The 24,431-nt window shown below is 43.8% G+C and overlaps 1 protein-coding gene across 1 annotated transcript in view; it reads left to right on the top strand.

The window, feature by feature from the left end:
* Astn1 (astrotactin 1) overlaps positions 1-24,431 on the top strand; it is a 214,955-nt gene that overhangs the window by 158,029 nt on the left and 32,495 nt on the right. The gene's annotated exons all lie outside the window — the stretch shown is intronic.

Below are 24,431 nucleotides of genomic sequence, written 5' to 3'. Positions count from 1 at the left end.
AGGAAAGTCAACAAATAACTGATCCTCTTCCCTGTAAGCTCACATTAGTGGCGTCACCTGCCATTTCTGGTGAACTCTTAGTTTATGTTCTTTGGCTAGCAGAAACAGAATTTTCTTTAATCTTTTTATTATTATTAATTAATTTATTTTACATCCCAACCAAAGCCCCCTCCCTCCTTCCCTCCCACTCCATGCCCCCTCCTCCCTTTCACTCCTCCCAATCCACCCCTTCTCCATAAACCCTCAGAAAGGGGCAGGCCTCCTATGAGCTTCAGGATAGCATAGCATATCAATCTGCCATTAGACCAAGTACCTCCCCCTGTATTCAGACTGGATAAGGCAATCCAGCCTGAGGAATAGGTTCCCAAGAGCCAGCCAAAGCACCTCGAACAGCCCTGCTCCCATTGCCAGGTGTCCCACAAGGAGACCAAGCTACACAACTGTCACATATATGCAGAGGGCCCAGGTCAGTCCCATGCAGGCTCCCTGGTTGTTGGTTCAGAGTCTGTGAGTTCCCATGAGCCAGGCTAGTGGTTTCTGTGGGTTTTTCCTGTGATGTCCCTGATCCCCCTGTTTCCTACAATCCCTCCTCCCTCTCCTTAGCAGGACCCCCCAGAGTTTTCTTTAATCTTATAGAACATTTTGGAAGTAGGTTCCATTAACAGCGGAGGGCTGGAAGTTGGCACAGAACACACCCAGACACTAAATTCTCAGGACTAAGGAAATGTATTACCCTAGAGGGGCAAGTGGGGAGTAGGGTACCTCTGGATCAGGCAAAGACAGGAGCAGGTGTTTCTGCAGGAGTGGTTTTTTAAGGAGAAAAAGGTCTGTGCTAGGATGGGTTGATAAGTCCTGATTGGATGTTTTAGCCAATGTAGCCAAATAATTAATTTTGATTGCTGGACCTTGGTGTTTTGATAGCTGGACCTTGGAGCTTTAGTCAAGCATAACAGAGTAGCCAAATAAGGGACTAGACCTTGGGGGCCAGCTTTAGGGATGTAATCTAAAGTTTTAGCAAGGGAGAGGAAAAGGGAAAGGGAGAGGGAGAGGGAAAGGGAGAAGGCAAGACCTGCCGGCAATGTTTGCCATGCTTGGGCCTGTTAGAGAGCTCTTCAAACAGAAGATACAATTTAAAATAAAGGAACTAAAAAACACACAAGAAAAAAATAGTGTTTAGGAAATTATTTTTTAAAAATTCAGGTAAGTGATTTTTTTTTTTTAAAGAAAGTTAGGGACATCATTGTCAAACCAATAGCTGGTCAGTAACTGTTTGAAATATAGATTGTTCATGTTACAGCAGCCAAAGGTCCCTGATACCATCTTTCATCTCTGTTTCTGGTAGGGATGGTTTTCTAATCACATCCACTTCCCTCCTTAAACTCTCCCTACAGGGAACCTTGAGAGTAAACTTAACAGCTGTCTAGTCATTATCTCCAGGAAGGAGCCTGTGGTTCTGTCCAAGGATCCCACAGAAAAAGCGAGGAGAGTTGAAGGAAGGTTTGGAACACACTCCCTGCTGAGTGGGTACCTTGTCCGCCAGCCTGGTTTGCCACACACATGCCTTAATGAAGATAGCTGTCCTTGGCGAGACAGACAACAGGAGAGCATGGGAGCTTGTGTGGAAGATTTGAGTGAAGGAAACTAACAAGCATTTCAAGAGAGAGTACCTGCTGGAGCAGCTCTGGCCATCCTGAGACATAGAGACATCAGACTGCCCTCCGGCTCAAGTTAGGATTCAGCAGAGCTCAAACCTCAGAACACTGAGGGCAGTTTCGCTGGTATCCTGTTAAAGCATGATGTCATTAAAAAGGAGCAGACAGCTCCACTAAGTCAAATTACCATGCAAAACCTGCTAGGGTGCTTGGCCCAGGCAGGGCAAGTATTCATTCCATTGACTTAGAATTTATGAGTCTTCAATTTAGAGCAACTGGGGAAAAAGATAGTTGGGGAGCTGATTCTTTTTTTTTTTTTTTTTTTTTTTTAGGGAAGGCAAACATGAAGAAAAAGAAACATGTAGCTCTCCAGCTCAATTTTTCAAAAGTTCTGCCTGTCAAAGCATGTGTTTTGGAGGTTAAATGTGACTGCCAGCTGCAGAGCAAACAGTCTGAGTGGGGAAGTTGACAGTGACACTCCCTTAGCATTTTTCTCTTTCTGTGGGTTCTTACGGTCTCACACCACAGAAGGGGCTTATATGTCACTCTGTCATCACTGTGAATGTGCCTCCACTGTCCAAGCTGGTGGCCATGCTCCTGCCTGTCAGTCTGTCGATGACTGTGGTAATTGGCTCTGTGGATATTGATGTGTTGAGGGCCTTTAGGCTTTATGCATTTTTGTTCAGTCTGTTTGTTTTCTTAGAGAACAGGTATTGTCCCTCTCCCTGCAGCTCCCCGCTCCAGGTGTTACCATAGATCCCGCTCACAGTGGGTTCACGCTGGGTACTGGTCATAGTAACTAGATGAGAATAATCAGGAAACAGCTCTCTGAATCCTTCTGCAGAGCTATGCTGAAAGAAAGGGGTAGATCCTCTAAAATGTCTTCAATAGCTTCCCCAAGGGTCATCAGTATATTTGGGTTCATACAGATTATGCACCCTGTACTTGTTGGACTGGCAGAGGTCACTGGTGATCCACAGATACACAAAACAATAAATAAAAGTAAAAGAAATGGAATTGGCCTTTCTTTTCATATTTTATTTTGAAGTCCTTGAGTGAATAGTTACCGAGTGTCTAATCTTTCATTGACTAGTTGCTGAGTCTGTAACTTATGGCTGCTGAGCAAACAGCATTGCATAAGAGAAGCCATCATTGCTCTGGTGGAGATAGAGGCCCTGGAAGAAACACATTACCAAGAAGTAAATAAACAGCAGAACATTATGAGTTGTGAATGAGCTGTGGGGGTAATGAATAAGGTGAGGCTGCCCACATGAGAAAATATCAGGAAAGGCTCAGCTGAATAATTATTTGCACATGCCAAGATGTGTAGGATAAGCTAGGTAGGGGAAAGGCACCCATGGGGGTAGGGGTGGGGGCGGTGGTTTACAATGATCAGTGGGAACTCTTGAGGTAGGATAGGGAAAGGTGAGCAATGGAACAGTGGCCTGGCTTGGGAGGGTAGAATGGTTGAGGATGGACAGACAGACCTAGTCCCAACTAGAACATTAGGTGGGAGGTCATGTGGATGTCTCCAGATCTCTACGGCATTGGATAAAATGGCTCAAGAGAACCAGTGCTGGCACAGGGACATTGTGAGTGGCTCACAGTCGTACCCGGCAGTGGACGGAGACAGCAAAAAAGACATCTAGGTTTACTTTTAAGAAAGTAGTTGTTAGAGAAGCTTGGTGATACGATGAATTTGGGGGGAAGGAGCAAGAGGAAAGGAACCAAAAAATAGTCTCTGGATATTTGTGTAAGTAACTGATTATCGGGAAGCACCACTTTCCTAACTGGGAATGATGGGAGCCAGTGGGAGGAGAGGGCTAGGATGAAAGACCTCCAGGTAGACCTGTCAGGCTTGCGTGGCTACAGAGATGTCCAAATGTAGAGGTAAAACAAACAGTAAAGAGGCAAGTTTGGAACTCAGAGTGGAGGTCAGAGCTACCAATACAAACCTGTGTTGTCTGAAGCCTTGGGGATCAATGACCCAGCCAGAGAGAAAGACAGTAGAGCCAGGACTCAACTCTAGGGTGCCCCTGGCTAGAGGTTAAGTGGAAAAAGTGGGTGGGCAGTGAAGGGAACTGTAGATGGGAGGCCAGGAAGCAGAGGTATGTGGGTGATTGTGTTAACGAAGGGTGTGTGCAGCCATGTCCTGTCCTACAGAGAGTGGTAATAAAACTGCCAAGCAGACTGGACTGCCTGTCATAAGAGAACCATAAATTTGGTACCATAACTGTGAAAGCCCTAAGATGTGATTATAATGAAGTACATATGCAGAAAATTGAAATTATTAGTGTTTTTCACATCTCCTGCATGTCTTACCACTTTATGATGTGAGGAAGCCAATTACATCTTAAGATCCTGCCTGGGGAAGAGCTTATGTAAATGGCATTCACACACAAAGGTGCAGTTTTGATTAGAACTCCTAAAGGGCAGAAGAGCAGAGCTCTGTCCTGAGATCTCACAAGGGTGAGTGGGTTATCCCCCATCCTATGCATACTGGCCGAGGAGCCACTTCCCAGGCAGACCTACTGCGTTTGTACTGTGACTTCTGCACTCTTCTTCCACCAGCAGCCTAGCATCCCCAGCTGTAGAAGGGAGGCACCAAGGCCCACGGGTGGTGACCCCAGCTTGTGGTTACACAGAGAGTGGAGCTGAAACTGGACCCAAGTCTGGGTTACCATCCTAGTCTCAAAGGACCACACATTTGTTTCCACCTCTGCCCCAGACATGCGTATTGCCTAGGTTTTTCTCCTCATTTCGGGATCTGCCCAGATGCTGCTCCCCTGTCATGAGGATGCCAGGTCAGTCAGGACCATTTGCTTGGCAGTCGTATTGTTGCTGGGTAATAGTAAGATGATAACAGAATGAAAGACAATCTTTACTCTGCTCACGTCTCACCTTGTCATCTATCTCACTCTTGCATTCCGCAAACACCTATGCCAAGTGTGGGTGGGGGCCCAGACCTGCGTGAAATGCTGGGGTTCGGGTGCATTGATAAATAAAAGATAGGCAACCGCCTTCAAGTTGTTCACAGTCGCTAGGGAGTGCCCAATAAACAAGATGTGCCAGTGACGTGAGAGGGCTACTACCAGTGTGAAAACAGGAAACTCAACAAGCAGGGTCTGATCTAGACTGGGTCAAGATGGAGAAGAACAGACATTGCCTGAACTGAGTGATGGGGATGAAGGAACTTTAATGTTGTCAGCAGCACCAGGAAGGGTGTCGAAACTGAATCCAAGTCCGGACTGGCTTGTGAAACCAGAGTGTGAAGAAGCCCAGTCTACATGGAACACCCAGAGCCAGAAGTGAAGTCCAGGCCCCAGGTTTAAGGGCCAGCCAGCAACAACTTCTTATCTGGTCTTTGTCTTTCACTTATTTTTAAGTTACAGAAAGATTTCAGCAGGAACACTTGGAATCTGAGTGTGCTTTAGCAAGGTACGACTAATAACAGCCTGGGGTGTGACTGGAGTTTGAGGAACCATTGAAGAAGTTAAGCATCCAAGAACATTTGGAGTAGACCTGGTAGGAACTACTGAGGGTTAGGATAGGTCAAGGACAAAGAAACAGACTGTGGATGTGACAGTAGTGGAGGGAATGCTGCCAGGTTGTGAGGCGCTCTGGGTCTGGAGGGCAATGATGTGGGGAACCATAGCAGAGCATAACATAGGGAATTACCCAGGAAGACATAAATGAAACCCACCATAAGCCCTACAGAACTTCCCAAACTCTCATTTGGTAAGACTGCAAAGACATTAAGCTGACTGACATGATTTTCTGGATAGCAGAATTGTGTTCTATGACAGCTTCCTTCTGGATGCAGAAGAGGTTGGTAATGATGAAGGCAGTGGACTAGTTAGCTTTCTCAACTGACCCAGAAGTAGAATTGTCTGAGAGGAAATCCTACACTGAGGAATTGCCTAGATCAGATTGTGTGGTGATATATTGTGTACCCTAATAAACTTACTCAAGGATCAGAGGACAGAGCCAGCCACTAGATTAGACATAGAGATCAGGCAGTGGTGGCACATACCTTTAATCCCCTCACTCAGGAGACAGAGATCCCTCTGGATCTCTGTGAGTTCAAGGCCACACTGGAAACAGAGCCAGGCAGTGGTGGCACACACTTTTAATTCCAGTACTGGGAAGCACACTCCTTTAATTCCAGGAAATAATGTCTGTGCAGAGGAAGGTATATAAGGCATAAGGAAACAGAAACTCTTTCTCTTCAGGCTGAGGGTTTTATAGAGATAAGAACTAGTAGCTGGCTGTTCTGCTTCTCTGATCTTTCAGCTTTCACCCTGATATCTGGAACTAGGTTTTTTTTTTTTTTTATTAAAACGCCATTTAAGATTCAAACAACAAGATTGGCCTATAGGTATGTCCTAATTATTAATTTATATAGGAAAGTCTAGACCACTGTGGGTATATCATCCTTAAACAGGGTGTCCTGGACTGTATAAGAAGCTAGATAAACATGAGCCTGCCCGAGAGACAGATGGAGACAGAGAGAGAAGAGAGAGAAAACCAGCAAGCAACTTTACTATGTGATTTCTGCCTCCAAGGTTCATGACTCCAGGTTCCTGCCTTGACTTCCTTCAACGATGGATTGCGACCTTGAATTTTAAGCCAAACCAAACCTTTATCCCTGAGTTGCTTGTGATTAGTGTTTTATCATAGCAACAGAGAAGGACTTGGAACAGACAGCAATCTCACCATCTGGGTTGGGGGGGCTGGGGGAGGTCATCTTTCCTGGTCTCTTGAGCTTCAGGCACATCTTCTTGAGATAGATGGAAGAAACAGGAAGCTGCTGTACTCACCTATATCCCAATCTCATTAGCTACCAGTGCTGTGGCAATAATTCCAAGCAGAAATACCTTGAACCTAGCCCGTGTCTCTATTCTAACACATCACTGAACCCTAGCCAGACTCATCTGATCTAGGGCATGGGAAAAGATCAGCAGGAATGTTTTGAAAACTCTGGTTTCCAGTATCAGTTTACTGCACCCACTGTAGTAAAAATTCTAGTGCCCCTCCCCACACCATTTGGGTAGAGATGAATCGAGGTGTGGGTGAGACATTGAGAATGAGTAAGGGAAAATCCAGGTTTGTAGAGTGTACCAACTCTTCCCTGCAGCAGCCAGCAGTCATGTTTGATTCTTGCTATTCTGAGCATATGTTTCCTTGTTATCTTTTAATTGGTTTTTATTCTAAATTTAACACTAAACGGTTCTTGATGGTAGCAACTGTGAGAACTAGCCTGGTGCATGTCAATTCCAGGGACATATAAGACATCAGGACCTTTCCCATGCCCCCCCCCTTCTCCTCCCCACATCACACCAGCCTGCATTAGGAAGCAGGAGATTGCTCATTGTGCCCTTTCCTGCCTGTGTTGTCATGTTTATAGATGTCAGATTCTAGGGAACAAAGGGAGGGGAGTAATCTAAAATCTGAATGCTACCACTGGAAGCCATGTAGAACCACAGGTGAATGCCAATAGATTGGAAGCTGGTATCAGCAGGCTCACAGTACGTGAAATCCAGCATCCCAGGCAAGGAATTCAGAAAGTGGTGAAAACAAGCAGAAAAATTGAGTAATCAGATGTTCTGGAATCAGCCGTGAAAGTCTGATACTGAAGACCTTGTACACCTGTAATGTGGGGGGAAGTGGTAAGCTGGGGCGCAGGAGCTGTAGTTAGATTCTTAGTGTCTGAATAATCTTCAACAAAGGGTCAACCCCCCTGATCCTCAAAATATTCATCTACAAAATGGAATAATGAAACTACTGTATCTGGAATGGTTACTAGGCCAGTAGAGCCCTGGGCCACGGTAGGTTCTGAATAATGAGACGATTGGGACTTTTCTGAATTGGGTTTCATAATACACCGGTTCAACAAGATGTTTTTCAAGAGTTGAGTTCAATGTCTAAATTATTTTTACCTAACACCAACTGCATGTTATAGTTCCTCCTATGAGATTTTAATAATATGAGGATTTTAATGGCTTTTAAAAGATTTATAAGATTCAAAGATTTACAAGCTTAACTTTGACACAGGCTGCCTCACCATCCTAAGGCAGGGAAACCTTGTTTGCCTCTTTCTTGTTTTAAATAATGCTTTTAAGGTATTCTAGACAAAAGAACCTTCTGACGTTGTGTAAACAAAAGTTCTGTAAACCGACTTCAAAACATTCTTAGGCTTTGTTGTTGTTTAGCCTCTAAGTAAGTGGCATCTATCACTCTTCAGCTATGGTGTGGAATCCTCTTGTTTCCCCTGAAACAGGTCCTTGGTTTGCCTTCCATCTGTTGCCACAACCACTAGGCTAGTCCAGCCTCCAGAACTCTCAGCCTGGTGGCTGCCCTTATCTGCTGACTGGGTTCTCATTCACCCACACCTTCATGGGCTGATATCACGGTGCTGCACCTCTTAGCTTCTTCAGCCTGTTTGCCCAGCTTGCTTAGCTTCCAGCAAGTGCTTTTCCTCCAAACTGTAGCTTCAAGCCCTGCATTACTGGGCTGGTTCTTCAGTAGCCTTGTCTCATGGCTCATCATGCAACTGCAATGTTTGTTTTTTTCTGGGTAGCATGCCTGTGTCACAGAGTTAAACTAGTAACTTCTGTGGCATCGCTTCTCTTTGTGTTTTTATCTTATTTCCCTCTGTGAGGATACACTCTGCCCTAACAACCTAGGGAGCCCCCACCTCACTCTACAAAACATGATCCTCCATTAATCTCTGAGGGCCCTCCAGCCCTCACTCACTCTCTTCTTCCTTACAACTCAGTTGCTACCATATAATTTAGCACTGGTTACATGCTCTGGGGTCACACCTGGGAACGTTTGACTATTTCAACATTGAAGGTTCAAGTAGAGAATTGACAGTGATGTATTTTGTGGGGAGAGTACAAAATCCCTATACCCCTCTATGCTCTTGAAGGGATACCCTTCTCTCTGATACTTGGACTCAGCTAGGACACCCATATTTACTTCTGATAAGGTTTTGAGGCCAATTACCAAATTCCTGTTCTTTGTCTCATAAATGATTGGCTGTAATGCTTGAATTGTCAACCAGTAGGAATGAAATGCTTGTTAATTAAAATTTGGTTTAGCTTCTCTTTATCCTCTAGGCTCTGGCCTATTCTCCAGATGAGCTATACCAGAGAGCAAGCTGGCCTCAGACCTTCTATCCAATCATAACATTTCCAAATATCATATGGTTTCTAGCTTTTACTTGTCTCTATAAAAGAAAAACGTCTTTGCATATCACTTGAGCAACTTGCAGACCCCGTCTCACTATGGAAATGGTTCTTTTTCCCATATAATAACAGTATCCCTACCACTTTTACCTTGGCAATAATCCTTCTGAATAAATCTCTGATTATTAGTCCAAAACTGTTTTTTATTTGATAGAATATACACTGGGACATAGAAAATATTTAATAAAGAGAAGCTGGTATTGTTTTGTTATTCTGTGTTTGTTGGTCTTGTATCCCAAGTAGATTATAAATTCTTTGAGGAGAGGTAACTTACAGTCTGTACTCCCCACAGGGTCTAGCGCAGAGCTGGACACAGGGTTGATCTTGAATAGCTCTGTACTAACTGATGAGTCTGTCAGTATCATCAAAAAGCTGAGGGCTCAAGGTGAGCCTACATTTGTGAAAAGCCCACAGACAGTTGAAAGGAAAGTTTAGCTCTGTTCAGAGAAAGAAAACGATCCAAGAAGGCTGGAGACCACCACTGGGTAATCATACCCGACGATGGAGAGAACATGGCGATTTCTGGTTTTCCTCCATCTCCCTTAGTACATGAGATTGATTTTAAACAAGAGAAAGTAAAGAAGCCATGCAAGAGGGGATTGTGGCTCAGAAGGAAAGACAAAGAAAGAGTGAAGTTAGTGACTTAGACAATCCTGTCTCTGAGCATATTCATCACCTGCAGGGGCAGAGAACCTTCCACATACGGTTTCTCACCTACCACAGGAGATGGAAGAATTTGGAACATATACTGGAAACCTACTTTTCCCCCTTCAAATGTGGAGAAATGTAATATTCTGGAAATAAAAGTTATTGAGTATTATATCCATCCCTAGCATGACTTGTTAAAGAGAGAACATGATGAACACAGGATTCCAAAGTGACACTAATAAGCGAGAACAACTACAGCACAACTCCTATTCTTAGTTAGAAGAACTTCTAGATTTCAAAATGCCTCTGGGAAAAAAAAAACATTCATTGTACCATCTTCATGTATCCTTGACCATCAGAAGGAGGCAATGTGGTCCAGTGGTTTGTGCAAGGTCTTTGAAACCTTCCTAAGATTCCTTAGCTTTACCTGGAAGTCTGGAAAATGGAAATGATAATACCTGTCTCATAGAGAAAGTTTAAGAATTGAGTGAGATTAGGTATAATAAAGCCTTTCTTTGTAGTAAAACGCCAGCCGAGGAGAGGGTGATGGCAAACTATGACCCATAGGCAGGTCTGGCCTGCCGCTTCTTTTTAAATGGCCATGGGCTAAGAACAGAATCTGCATTTTTTGAAAGTTGTAAAATAAAAATTAAAAAGGGAACAAACTCGGCAATGTGGAAACTATGAGGTTATAGTATCTGTAAGGATTTATTGGAACAAACACGTTCTTTCGAATAATGTCTGTACCTGGTTTTGTAGTACATGGATACTGTGGGGTTGTTACCACCCAGACCAAGCGGCCCACAAAGCCTAAAGCATTTTCAGAATAGTCCTTTACAGAAAGTCTGTCACCTCATGCCACAGATCGCAGAAAGTCTGTCCTAAAGAATGATAATATCCCTTGAAGCCTGTCCCAGAAACCGTTCCTCAAGGGTCGTCTCTCACTCTAACTGCTCTGATGGAATCTGCCCCTTACACAATCATTTTTAAAAATGGCATTTATATTTTGTGTGTATGTCTTAGCTCTTCTGGGAGATAAGACATCCTTTGAACGTGGGGATTACATATAATTCATTTTGGGATATTCAGAAGAGCCACACAGCACCTTGTAAATAGACATTCAATAACTTTGTATTTGCTCTATTGAATTGAGTTGAGTTCCATTTTGGGTCTTGTGACTTTTGCCTAATGTCATGAAACTTTTTGATAGAAAGCAAGTCCTAGGAGGCTGACAAAAGAATCACAAGAAGGACCTAAGTGATGTATGCATGGGGAAAAAAAGACTGTGGTTTCGAGATGGAGTCTTAACTGGAAAGCCCTAGCAACATTTAAGTTCTTCCTGTCTGATGTGCCTCTGGAACTTGGAAATATTATGAGTTTTCTCAGCAACCCTTTGAAGAGCGGCCCATTCTTCTAGTTCTCTTAACACCATTTAATTTGCTAGCACAGGGGTATTTTGCTGGGGACATGTGTATACACCACCCAGGATCAGGCATTGCATTGTGTATGTTTGTTTGACACCACAGCATAGTAAAGACAGTATCTGAATAGTTCTGCAGTAGGCTTCTTACGGTAAGAATGAAAGTTAAATACAAGATCCTATGGCTGAAAGCTTTCATGATTTATGACATTTGAGTGTACTTCTCTGTAGGTTTCTGATTCAGTCGTAGGCAGGATCAAGATACCTCTCGGGTCTTACTAATACCTAGAAGGGCCGACATTTTTTCATTTTTTCTGTGAAAACGAAAGATAATCTAGAAATCTGAACAGTCCCTTAGTGCTGACAGTTAAGAACTATGAATAGTTATTTAATATACAGAATGGATGTCCTTAAAGGCTGCCATTTATACACCATCCACCCTGAGTACACACCATCTAACCATGGTTACATTTCAGGGAGAATCCTTTGTAACTGCAAAGAATGGGTTTGAGGATCAGGGCTTAATCTCGTTCTACTAGTTTTTATTTGAGATAAAGTTCAGCATGGCCAATAATCTCTTTTCTCCACACTTCTTCACTTTAATGTTGATTAATAGACAATCTCTAGAGATATTGGTTGCCAGTTTTGCAGGTTCCCTGGGGAACAAAAGCCCCTTGTCACTTGGAACAAACACACCCTCAATAGGGCTGCCTGAGAGGACACCATTAGTCAGGTCAGCAATGCCTTGATTGTAGTTCTTTCCCCTGTCTCCTCCTCCTCCTCTTCTTCCTCCTCCTCCTCCTCCTCCTTTTCCTCCTCCTCCTCTTCCTCCTCCTCCTCCTCCTTTTCCTCCTCCTCCTCTTCCTCCTCTTTCTTTTCCTCCTCCTCCTTCTCCCCTTCCTCCCCTCTTCTTCCTCCTCCCCTTCTTCCTCCTCCTCCCCTCTTCTTCTTCCTCCTCCTTCCCTTCTTCATCCTCCTCCTTTTCCTTTTTCTCCTCTCTCTGTATCTCTCTCTCTGTATCTTTCTGCGTCTCTGTTGTGGTGTGTGGTATATGAACGTATGTGTGGGCAGGTACACATGTCTGTGTTCGTGCCTGCTGAGGCCACATGACAATATCACAGCCATATTCATTTGAGACAGGGTATTCTCACTGAGCCTGACCTAACTGGTGGCCAGCAAGTGCCAGAGATCCCTTGGTCTCTTTCCCCTATGATGCTTGTGCTATAGGTGAACATAGGTGGCCAAACACTGTTTTCTATGTGGTTGCTGAAATCTGAACTCAGGACCTCATGCTTGTCCAGCAAATACTCTGATGCACTGATCCACGTTTTATTTTATGTTATGTATTCTAATTTGCCTGGAAGCCCATAATCACAACATCCCACATTCTACACCATCCTTCCCTTCCTTTGTCCCCATCCTATGTGGATACAGGGTTCTCTGTCTCTGGTAGAAAAGCCAGGAATAGCTGGGCCCATTGTCTAGCTCTAATACCTCCTGTCATTACAGGCGCACAGCTGGATTCTCCAACTACATTTTTGAGGTCAGATTGTAGAGTCTTTACCCAATTCTAGTTTCACTCTGTGGCTCCAACTTTGTTTCCTCTCAGTGTGGGGACTTTTTACAACATTATTATATAAGAACTGACATCAGAGACACCCTCTCAATCCTACCTGGAGATTCAGTTCAAAGACCCCAGAATGTCTGGCCTCCTCAGAGACCATGGCCTTCCATGTCTATTGATCCTGGGAGCTTCTGATGAAGGACAGAGCTATGTGTCTTTCTGTCTGTCTGACTCCATGTACATTTGCTGCCTTGGTTATTGCTGCTCCTTGGTCAATCTTCTTTCAAGGGAGTTATATGTACAAGTAAAAACATTGGTTCTTTTTTTCATTACCATAATAAAACCATCTTGTTGGACCAAATGATAATTTTTCCTTCAGACATCTGAATGAGAAGAGCTAGTACTGCGCTCTGTTAACATGTGCTCACACTGGAGCCAAGTTAGGAAGAGAACCTGTGTCGTCATCTGGCCCTCCTTTTGTTGTCTGTGTTCATCTTACTGTATGGCTGTATGTGGGGGTGCTGCCTTCTCTCATTTCTCCACTAGAACTCTTCCTTCCTTCTTAGTTCTCTCTCTCTCTCTCTCTCTCTCTCTCTCTCTCTCTCTCTCTCTCTCTCTCTCTCTCTTTTTCCATTCCTTTCCCTCAGACAAGATGTCACTATGTAGCCCAGACTCTCATCACACTCCATATGTTGCCGAGACTGGCCTTGAACCTGAGATCCTTCTGCCTCAACCTCTGAGTGCTTGGATTGCAGGCATGCACTCTATACCTGGCACCAGAGTGCCTTCTTCATGAGAAGATGAATTTATGTCATTGAATGAGTGGATTTCTTCTTTGGTCAGGAATCTAGAACACTTCTGACTTAATTTGTAGCTGATTGGGTCAGACAGTACAGCATTCGTCTTATAAAATCCAAGAAGCAAATTAACTCTGGTCTATGACACAGTGACAGAGCCTGCTGCTTGTGACAGTAACCTGTTCTGATATCCAGATCCAGCACAAACTCCTGGTTGGGGAGAACCTTTGGTTACTTCTGGAACAGTTCAGGCCAAGGTCATCAGAGCCGAAATGAGTAGCTCTGAAACTTGCCCTCTTACACATATTGGGGTTCTGCATACATGCTTAAAGAACAGCTCCATAAACAATGGAATTTTTTATTTTCATCAAACAATAATCTGCTGAAAGTCTAAAAATCTCTATCCCATAATTTAACCCTTTAATTTATTATAAATGTTTATAAGAATTTCTAAAGGTATTCTGGCAATATTTAATAAAATACTACCCTTGTCTGGAGTGACCAATCTCAACATGTCACCTGAAGCCTGCCTCGGTCATCACCCAAGAGGTGCCGGATAAAATGCAGGTTCCCGACTCCACTAATTTGCAAAACGTGAGCTTAATTTTAGCTTTTAAAGAGACCTGGAACACATTCTGAAATGCCCAAAGTGCTCTGACACCCCTGATGAGTGGTTCAACATCTTCTACACGAATACTATGTCTGCTTAAGAGCTTGCAGTCTCCTGGGCTGTCCATCCTACTTTGTACAAACTGAAATATTATTACAAAAGTCATTCTTCAAGGAGTTTGGTATCTTCCTTTAGTCCATCTCCCCCAGCGAAAGAGATTTCAGTTCTTTGCTCTGTATACACCAAAGTGCCTCCTACTACACTGCTACAAGCTCTCACATTGCTGTCATGTTCCTGTCCACTCTAGAGACACTGTAAAATGAGCTTTATTTCCTTAAGCATCTGGCATTTTTCTCACAAGCCCTGAGAACCATTTCTGGCACCAAGCAGGTACTCAGTGAAATCCAAAGCACAATAAACTCACCTCACTCTGGTTTCCTGCCTCAGGACTGAATTCTGTTCTCTGGAAATACACAGAAAACATGTAATCTCATTTCTAGGAAACAACCCATCAGATGCCTAGAGAAAGGGATGCTAAGCCTCACTGTATCCGCTAAACCTATCTCCTTCAGCTGTTTTTCATGGGACCGTATCTCCCAGTGTCTTGCAATTCTATCTCCCCCCGGGGCGAATGTGACTCTGCCCTCAGCCCAATAAAAGCTGAGCTACCTCCTAATGTATATTGTCATGGCACCATGGCCTCCATGATCTCCATCACCACGTCCTCTTAATATGCTGTCATACCCATCTGCTAGCTTAGCATCCATGCAGTCCACATAATTAGCCTCCTTGTCTCATACCATTTGGCTGCTTCCACCATTTACATGTGGTCCTGAAGACCAGTATGAGGCTATTGAGTCTCTCTGCTGGTTTGGCTTATAGCCCTGCCTGAGTAAAGCTGCATCTCATAATGAGAACTTCGTCAAGGCTGAGAGGCAGACACAGGGACCAGAGGACACGAGAACAGAGGGCACAGGTCACCCAGAGGTGAAAAGAGCCTGGTCCACTCAGCACTTTTTAGAACTCAAGAGATGAGGACCAAGAGGTGAGAGGATTGTGCGGAATCCCAAATCACCACCAAGAATCACAGTGTATTGGAGCTCCTGGCTCCAGCAGGCAAGGAAGCAGCATAAATTTCAGCGAAGCAGAGCTAACTGGTAACGGACTTTAAGTTCTGTCATATACAGTTAATTTGCAGAATAAATTGGTCAGGACAGCAAAAGGATTTAACATCCAAATTCATTTGAAAAACAGAAGCTAGATGAGTATCCAGAGGAAAATGGAGACCGTTACAACATTCCCTTGCTGGTTGGAGTAGTATTATTATTGAATAATATTTTTATTAAAAATTTCTAGACCATTTGGTAGTTAAGGATATTTATAACCAGCCTTTGCAGCATCTTGGTGAAGCTTTGAATATCACACCATGGACCTGAGTTCACTCCGGAGACCCCCACCTGCACGTAATTCATATTAGCTGTCCTCACCCAGCCATACTCCACATACACCACGTGCAGCCACATTCTTAGAATGTGAAGCCAGGGCAATCCATGCTACTGCACCAGGATTTCCCTCTTTCAGAGCTCTCCACAAGTCCCCTGCCCTGTGTTCCTGTCCAGGTTTAAAGACAGACAGAGAGGCAGATGCATACAGAGGAGGAGTCAGGGAGGGATCAGGAGGCAGGAATCCTCCAAAGTGCAGCCAGCATCATGAAGAAGCAGGTTCTGGACTGCTGAGCTGGAGAGCCAAAGGCACACACAGGTCCCCTGCCGGAGAATAACACTGTGGTGCTGGTAAAGAAAAGCATCATTAATTCCATTCTGTTGATGGGTGGAGCCTCAACATTGCCTGAGGTGGAAGCTGAGACTGGAGGCCCTCTTCAGCAGCAGGATTCTGATTCTTTCTGCTTCTTTGGGTCATGTTTTTTCTTCCATCCCCTGCTCTGGGTTATTCTTCTGACAGTTTTCTTGGATCTTCCTTGAGGAGGACCCAGAAATTGGGAAAGAGCTTTCTCTGGGAGTGTTACAGGGGTGTGTCCTTGTTTTCTCAGCTCATCCTCCCATATGAGAGAAACAGGGATGGATAGTCTACATCTGCACCTCCAGACAAGTGTATGGGAGGCTCTCTCCCAGTAGCCTGCTGAACATGCCTACCCATTCACTTGTCTTCCTGTTAATGGAGATTTGAAAATAGCAAATCCCGCAGGTGTTCCTCATTTTCACCTCTCTCTGAGCCCTGTCTCTCTCCCCCCTCTCTCACCCATGCCACTCTGCCTGTGGTGAAACAGCAGGGATAATCCAGCCCAGCTCTGCACATCCTGAAGGCTGTGACTCTGAATTTCTATGTCAGGTTTATTTTGACATTGACAAATATTGTATGCAGCCACTGCTGGGCAGTGGGAGGCTGAAGGAGTCGGAAAGTATTGTTTCCTTTTTCCAATGCTTGTGAGCCCAGAGAGAGGAAACCAAGGGGTGGCCACTGCCCAAATGGTCAGCAAATGAAACCTCACTAGCTCTTCTTTACAGGACTTACCTTACAGTGTTAAAAGCGGGAACACAGTGGTGGGTTGACTAGAATCCATGCCTACCTGGGACCTCATCATGCTAACTGATTTGGAAATAGTCTTTGCAAGAGGAATTACACTAAGGTGACATGATCATAAACTCAATTTCGTTCCTACATCCAATGGCTAGTATATAAGAGGAAGAAGCAGATTTGGTCACAGAATCACAGAGAAAAGAGTCATGTGACAACCAAGGCTAAGACTGGAGTGACAACTTCGTAAGTCAGGGACTGCCAACAAGCGCTGGGATCTTCTGGGAGTTAGGAAGAAGCAGTGGTGGCCATTTCTCTAGAACCTTCGGAGGGAGCATGGCTCTGACTGTACCTTCAGTTTTCACCTTTCTCCTCCAGAACTCAAGTGGCAGTTTGTAAGCACAGCTTACAAAACTGAGAGTCAAAACCCGGTGAGAGCGAACCTGGGTGATCAGCTCTGACTTGCATGAAAGGCACTTAGAAATGAGACTATGAGAGGCAACTGAAAAGCAGCATCATATGACCCTGAAGTTTCCATTTCTAGCAACTCACAGTGCACACATTAAAGTCCTAGAATCCAGCCAAGACAGAGATGTTTCTCTCTGAGCATCGTACCGGACTCTGTGGACAAGCACTGGGCGTGTCCCTTCTGTGGAAGTGAGACTGAACCACAAAACCAAGTGCAGTTGAGCATCTCTCCTGTGTCTGCCTGTACACGCTTCCAGTAGAGCTGCTTCCAGGAGGGAGGGGTTAGGGGAGGAAAATGGGAAGGGAATGAAAGAGAGGAAGAAAGAAACACTGTTTCAGGGGGTTCTGGGTCTGAGTGACTGTGGTTTCAGCCCAATCTCCCACTTCCCATCCTCAGGTGGGCATTTAGCAAACCCTTTTGGATGATGTGGTTAAGGCTCAGATTCTCTGGCGTTGCTCTTGTGGTCAATCTCAGTGAAAGTTTAGACTATCGTTTGAGGGTTCTAGACAGAGGGTAGACATAATTCCTGTTGCTTCTTTCTATTCCTGTGCATTTGCTGACTGGAACACTTTCAAGCGGGGGGGGGGGGGGGGGGGCACTGGTCCTGCGCCATGACAATGCAGCCCAGCGGCCGGCAGCTCCTTGCACACTGACTGGGGACTAAGAGTGCAGCTGAGTCGGGGCGTTTATCTTTGCAGCAAAGTCTTTAGGGCTTCCCAGCGAGTCTTGGATTTGAGCCTTCCTCCTCCTGAGCTGCATGGGCTGTGCAGAGATGATCTCCAGGAATTCTCAAAGAGTTGCTGACAGCTGAGTTAGCTTCACTTTTATTTCTTCACACAAAGATTGCGACTTTAAAAGGAGGGTGCATATGGGTCAGAGATTCCTTTGAAAGGCCGCTTTGGTATTTGTATTACAGTTCTTTGGTAGATTCAGATTCCACAAAATTTCATTGACTGAACTTTGAACCCTATGTCATAGTCATTGACCAAACGAGGTATATGGAGTGCTTGATGAATTTAGACCAATGATTATTGAATTCACTGTTCCCATGCCAAGGCTGATGAACAGCTTTTGGCCAAGAATAAGTACTGTACTTACACCAAATTTCCATTTAACGTGAACCTAATTAGCCAGGGACCTCAAGCAGACACTTATTTGTTAGGAAACAAGCCTATGGGGAGGGGATTATTTCAAGAAAGTATAACATTGCGTGTTATCTATCAATTTTTAAAAGCCATTGGGGCATCGATGCCATTTTATTTCTGTCTCTTCCAACGTTCAAATCTGCATAGTCATAATTGATGAACAAAATCATCACCTGGAGGCACCTCGGGGAAAGGTTTAATTCTGTTTGGTAGGCAATGCTTTATGAGGCAGGCAGGAAATTGGAACACTGCATTTTTAGAAAAGAAAAATGTCAACAAGGACTGCAGAAAAAGTAAGCATTTTTCTGGTTAAGTGTCAATTAAACAAAAATCCACCCTTCCAGAAGATATCTTCGCTTGGATAGTCCATCTGTTGGCACTTTTCAAGGTGGTCAGTGGGAATCCAATGACAGCCACTCCACCACGCCCTTGGGTGCTGCTCTCCAGGGATTGGCTGAATGATCCAATTATAGCAAAGACCTGCTATTTCTAGAAATTTCCTAAAGAAATACCAAAGGACAAAGTCTAAAATGTTCAATGACGTTAATGTTAGAACAAAAGAAAGCATATACCCTGAAGACAGGATCTTTTTAGGATTCATTTGTAGGAAAGGACAAGAATATAAACTCTTCTTGTTGGGATTGTTTTCTGAATACATTGGTCAGACGGGAACCAATGCTCTCCATTATTTAATTCCACAAGAAGAAGAAGAAGAAGAAGAAGAAGAAGAAGAAGAAGAAGAAGAAGAAGAAGAAGAAGAAGAAGAAGAAGAAGAAGAAGAAGATTGCTTACTTGGAGCTACTGGGTGTTGATGGATGTGAAGCTGAGAACCCGGAGTGGCCTCTGTGTGCAGGCTGAGACTGGGACAACTGTAGAAAATGCAGGTTTCCAGGTAGCTCCCTTCCTTATGACAGCTCTTGGAGTCCAGCTCTCTCTCTTTTCAAGTGAAGCACATGTGAGGCCCAAGGCCCAGTCTGACTGGAATGACTCTGTTCCCCAGATCTACCCAGAACTCCCTTCCCCTCCCCCCACTGGCATTTTCCTTTCCTTCTAGTCCCTGGGTACCTTCTGCTAGCCTAGGCCATCAGTCTTGTTCTTTTTGCTACTTTAAGGCATTATTTGAAATAACTTCCCCAGATTTTCTAACCACAGAGAACCACTGTCCTTCAGCACCAGAGCTCACTGTTCTGGATATTCCCTTTTTCTAGTTGAAATCCTCACCTCCCCAGTAATTAATTGCTCAACAACTACATGGATGTGCATGGATACAGTTTGAAATTTTGCAGAATGAAATTTCTACACCATTTATCCAAGTCTTTGGAACCAAGTTGTCTCTAAACAACTCTTTTTACCTGAAAGTAATAGCAACCACTCTATTTCAGACAAATCTAGAACGTTTCAAAAGAACCTAGGACAGCAGTGCTCCAAGTTAATTAAGGCTCAGCTGTCTAGTTAGCACTTGAAGAAGACAGGGTATAACCACTTTGTATATAATCCATCATGAAAATTTATTATTCAACAAACACTCTTGTCATTCAATAAATACTTTTTGTAATGAATTGTTGAACGGGTTACATACTGAGTATTATGGGATATTATACCGGAGGGTAAAGCATAACTTTGCCCTTCATGGCACTCAGCATGTGAGGGTGATGGAGCAGGCAGAGCAAGGTAAGTGGACAAGCATGGTCAGAGTATGTAAATGGAGAGTGTACTCACTACATCCTGAGGACGGCTCAAGATGGATTTTGTGACGTGCAGATTTGTTTTTGTTTTCCTTTGTTTTGTTTGTGTTTTGAAACAGATTCTTGAAGTCATCACATAGCCAAGGATGACTCTGAACTTCCAATCTTCCTGCCTCTGACTCCCAAGTGCTGGTATTACAGGCAAGGTTCACTGTACTCAGTTGCATTGTAGGTTTATTGGTGAGGAATCATTCAGTCTGGACATTTCTACTTTATACACAAGGAATTCTAGACTCTAGGCTATGAAACCTGCCCTAAATCATACATCTGATAAGAGGTAAAGTAAAAACCCAACCCAGGCAATTTAAGGAGTAGATTTTTAAACTGCTAATTCTCTTATGTGGTATTGAACATGGAAAAGAGAATATGGGTTGGGAAGAGAGTGTAAATAAATGTTTGGGAGGGTTGAGAGGGAGCAAGGGAGGGAAGAGGGGCAGTGAAGTATAGGGAATTTGAGTCAGGCTGTTTGAGCAGCTGGGGAATCAACTGTCCCCTCTGCTGAGCTGGGATGTTCAAGAGGCTGCTGAGAGACTGTGAAGGAGATGGTGACCACAATTAGGAGAACCCTGTCATGTAATGTGTACAAGTCAGTGTCCTGACAGGTATGTAAGGCTTTGCTACTTATGGGAGAGACCTTGGCTAGAGTGACAGGGTCAGCTGCAACCACAGTGATGCTTTGAATTTTCTACTTGATTCTTGGAGAACTTAGTAGGAGACAGGAGAGCTATTTGGCAAATGCTTTGCTTCTATTCTTTAAGCATGACATTTCATAATCATTCACACCTATGCTTAGAGCTTAGGATAATTACCACAGGATACACAAAGAATGAAGATATAGACATAGATGCTGGTGATAGATCTAGATGCAGATAGATAGACAAATATAGATGATAAAAAATAACTAGGCAAAGGAACTTCAAAGGTGAGAAAGAAACGGTTGCTGACTACAGGCAACTATTATCTCACATCTGCCACAGTAGTAAGTGCTCGATGTATGTGCTCTACCTCCTTTCACCAAGTTAGGATTTGAGTCTCAGAGAATATGAAATCATGGTGTGACTACAGGGTTCAGTTCAAGTCCCAACTGGCTTTAGACTCTTTCCAAAGATACCAACACTCAAGGAGACCGACTGGAACCTATTTTAGGGTTGTAAATGGCATTGCTGGTTGGATTCCTATACTTGGAAGACATGAGATGAGGGAGATGTGAATTAGATAACCTGGAATCACAGTAGGTAGGAGTGAAGGTTGGGGTGGGTCCTGGCATCCTGGCTGTGGGTGGGCAGACTTCCCGTGCATCTTGCTGAGCTGTGAGTCCTTTGCCCATGTCAACCTTCTTTCTGCGCATCCCAAGCTATCCCCCAAAGCTGTGATCTGATTAGTTTGCATTTGATTTCTTTGCTGCCTAATGAACTGCCTGTGTAGTTCTAGCTGTGATGTCATTAGCATCTCATTGCCTTGGGCACCAACTCAGGAGAGAGATTTTTAAGCAGTCCTCAGAATCCTACAGGAATTGTACCAATTTACCTCATAACAAGCAATTCACCTTTGCGACCTGTCAATTCACACAAGCAGAGCAGAACCTGCATGAGAATGGGTTGGTCACTTTCATCAACTTAATGTGTCCCTGAATTTAGGTGGGTCAATATGTACATGCCTAAGGCCATGGGCACATACACAGTGAGATTCTGAGCATTAAGGATGCCAATATTCTCATACCATGATATTCTATTGGGGAAACTCATCCACTGTGTGCTGGAGGATACAGATTTAGCCTAAAGCAAATGGCACTTATTTATAGCAAACTGTATTTGCAAAATGCTTTGCAGTTTTAGGGTTGTTAACTACATTCCAGGTTGAATATCCCTCTACTTGTAAGAAAGCTAAGTGTCACAGCTAAACATGAGGACCTTCCTGGGAGCAGGTAGTGAGGGGCCACACAGGTACGATTTGTCAAAGGACACATTTGCCAATCAGCATCTTCCAAGACCTTAATTGTAGATTGTGTCTTTTGTTCAAATACTGTGTGTTTACTGAAATATATATTTCTTTTCCTAAGAAGCATTACAGTGCTTCAGATTCCAGGAGTGTCTCTACCTAGGTGCCAGAGGATAGAGAGAATTGCCAAGGACTGTAATAGGAGCAGCCAATAGAAAGAGGAGACCACTGGGCCATAGGAAATAAAGTGGCTTTCCCTCTTCCCACCTTTCTACCAACAAAGAGCAGACTCTCCTGAAGAGTTTAGGATCTGAACTATTCATACACTTGCAGTCAATGGTGGCACTCTCTTTGGGGTAAGGGAGATTTATGTGGGCTTTCACCAATGGACTCCATCATTTTAAGGAGTATTTCCCAATTGTATCTTTAACTGCACATAGAAAATGCATTTTCTCTTTGAAAAATCTCTCTCACATACATGTCTATTCTTGGCTGGAGACTGAATAGATGGCTTTTGGGAACTCACTGTTCATTGCTTCTGTATAAATCCAGCCCTCTCTCTAGACAGCTCCATCTCATGTGAGCATGGGGCCAGCAAGATACGTCGGCCTTGACTTCCAGCAGGGACCTTGAATGTGGACCTGATTTGAGGGGAGAAAGATGGAGAATAAGGTCCTGAATTTAAAAAGGCAAAAACAAAAACAAACAAACAAACAAAATGAGAGCATTTGAGGGCATCTCTCCTCTTTTCTTACATCCTTGTCTCAGCCATCCTCTGTAATCTCTAATCCTGCCAAGTACGGAGAGTGGATAGGTATTGACAGGGATTCACCGCGTCTCGATTTTAATTGGCATTGCCAGAAGACAGCAGCAAGGGGAGTAGCCCCTCATGTTTACAGCAATTACGAGCTTTAATGATGGTGAGCTGGAGGGCAGGGAAGTTAACTCCTTAACAGGGCACGCGCGTTACAGTGCCCCCGGTGGTTATTTTGGTACAATTCCTCTAGATAGTGACCTAGGAAAGTTCGCTTAAAGGGGAAAAGAAATGTTTTGGTATATTACTTCCCTTTTTAAGTAACTTTTACTCAAAATTAGGGGTATTTGGGGAAGTTTCTTTTTAAATTTTCTCTTGTGAGTTTTCTTTCAATTATCCTGTCATTATCGCCTGTTTCTCCTTAAGCTATAAGTTATATAATTTGTAATCGTTTTGCTTCTTAGTTTTTTTATTGTGTGTTAGGAAAAAGGAGCCATAAAATTGTTGAGATACCTACACCATACTTAGGGTTCTGAAATTTTATTTTTCGTGGTGCAGTCGTACAGTGCAGAAGGTAGTCATTTTAGATCCGTTACCACCATCTAGTGGTAGATTTCCAAGCTTACAAAAGGATTCTCACCAAAGGAGAGTTGTGGCTTGCTGTGGAAATGCCTCTGATGATAATGTGATTAAAAGCCACAGATGAAAAGGCTCTCAGCCTCATAAAGACTTTTCACAGACATCAGATACTGCCCAAAGATCCTACTCGACCTCCATTGACTTTGACCTGGTCATTCTCCAGTCTGAAGAAGACAGGGGGGCAGATCTTGGCTAGTCTGTGGTCCTTCAAATACTCCTAGTCATCCCTTCTCGGCCTAAGACAAAGTGCAGAACCATGACTGAGCTTCAGAAGCCGAACTATGTATAAAGGTGAGCCTGTGGGTGAAGTGATTTGGGGTTGGTTAGTCCCAGCTCTGGTTGATATCATCGTCCTTGACTTTTGCTGTGTGTGCAGTTGTCCAGTTCTACAAGCCAGGAGGCACTGGAGCTGAATCCTGGTTCTATGATTAAATAAAATGCAAATGTTAAATAGACTGTTGCCCATAGTAACTGAGCATGTCCTTTGCCTCCACACACAGGAGGACTCCTGGGTCAAGAGTAGTGGGTAAAAGTGTCTCATCCACGCAATGATGTAATTCATTTGTGAATCAACAGCATTGGGAACCCCACCATGTCCCCACATGGGCCCATGTTACACAGCAAATAAGAGAGGGAATGGAGAACTCCCTTCTGGGGTTCTTTCTACACCCCAGAAGGGAGAACATTTGTTTTTCTAAGTCAGTGAGTCATATCTCCAAATCACCTCCTGGAACCATTTTGCAAAGCTTTTCAACAAGTTCACTGTGTGTCCCATCAAGTACAACATTGTTAATGCATCACAGGAGACCAGAACATTCTATGTGTCCCTACCATCTTCAAAGACACAGCAGTCTCTCCAAAATCATTTCCTGCTTGGAACACCAACTTTCAGAAATAGCTTAAGAAAACTGGAGGGTTCTGTCCACAGACTCCTCTATAGATAATGAGTTAAATGGGTAATCATGAGGACTGAAGGAAGAAAGGACACATGGGGCTTTTGTGTGGGGGGAACAAACAATTATTCTCTACTAGGCATTTCTCATGTTTGTCCCCAAAAATAGATCAAGAGTTTGTGTAGCTAACCTCTATGCAGCAAACAACAGTGAAAATCTTTTTGAAAAAGCCAAACTTCCCTCTGCATGCTCAACACATAAGCTAATTAGACAGCTGAGAAATGCTGATTTTGCTCAATGACCTAAATACCTTGGATTGAGATATTATTGGGTTCAAACACAAAAATCTCACAAAGGTATTTGTGACCTTGA

Source organism: Peromyscus eremicus, chromosome 15, assembly GCF_949786415.1.
Source record: "Peromyscus eremicus chromosome 15, PerEre_H2_v1, whole genome shotgun sequence".
NCBI classification, from domain to species: domain Eukaryota; kingdom Metazoa; phylum Chordata; class Mammalia; order Rodentia; family Cricetidae; genus Peromyscus; species Peromyscus eremicus.
The sequence above is the reverse complement of the archived record's forward strand: the minus strand, read 5'-3'. Positions and strand labels throughout refer to the sequence as shown.